The following is a 1149-nucleotide window of genomic DNA, read 5'->3' on the forward strand; positions in this document are numbered from 1 at the left end:
GAGGTGCAGCCACAACCCACAGGTTTGTGAGGCTCAGCCATTCTCCATAAGCAGACTTGACTGCTAGGCACCTGACCTGGCTTCTTCAAGAGAGGAAAGAGGCTCTGCTGTGCAGTTTGCATGCAAGCTTTGTAAAGCTGTGTGGTGTGGCCCAACTCCGAGAGTGGTTTCTAGAAACTGATGTGTGAGCAAGAGACAGGCTGACCTGACTGGATATGGAGGCCGAAGCTGCTTCTAGGTCTCTACAGCCATCTTTCTAGGCTGTGTCCTCCGAGCTCTGCTGAAGAGACAGACACACTTTGCCTGCTCCTCGAGAGAAGCAGGCCAGGAAGGATGGGCAAGCACTAAGCCTCATGTAATACGTGTATCCCTGACCTCTTTTTCTTCTGAAATCCATTTCCCATGGACCAGAAACCAGTGAATTGATTTTAAGTAATTCAATAAACAGCAGAAAAATCGTGGCCCAAAAAGTGCAATAAACTAGAAACTACATGAGTACCGAGCAGGAGAAAACAATTAGGAAGGAAGAGAGAGAAAGGCTTACCAAAACGAAGGTGGCAGCTTAGTCATAAAAAGAGCAATAAAAAAAATCGCATTTAAGACATATATATATATTGGGTTTCTATATCACAGCCTTCCACTGGCCTCTAGAAGCCCAGGTCTTGGCAAACCTGCAATGCAGTGTGGGGATGAGAGCAGCCAGGGCCCTTCTGTAAGAGCAGCCCTGGCTCCTGTTTTTGTAAAGCCTCCCCAGGCTGTGGGAACAGTGGAAGCGGCAACTACAAACTGACATTTGGAAAAGGAACTCTCTTAACTGTGACTCCAAGTAAGTCTTAAGGGGGTGGCAGAAGGGGAGATTCAGACACCTCTCTTTCCTCTTTGCCCCTCCAAAGCTCCCAGCTTAGCTTCTAAATCTGAACGGATTTATTGTGGAGAGATGGTGCCCAATGCCACAGTACAAAGACTAGATGGCCTCTAGCCAAAAATATCCCAACAATTCGCCTTAAGTCAAATTATTGGTACAGGGAGGTAAACTGGATATGAGATCCAGAGGGATTCGGCTAAGGCTGGAAAAGATTTTCCAGAAAGATTAAGAGGAAATTGGCATGTTGTAACTATGCAAATTTAGTGACCCAAAAGTAATGTAGA

This window comes from Microtus ochrogaster, unplaced genomic scaffold (assembly GCF_000317375.1).
Source record: "Microtus ochrogaster isolate Prairie Vole_2 unplaced genomic scaffold, MicOch1.0 UNK145, whole genome shotgun sequence".
Classification (NCBI taxonomy): Eukaryota; Metazoa; Chordata; class Mammalia; order Rodentia; family Cricetidae; genus Microtus; species Microtus ochrogaster.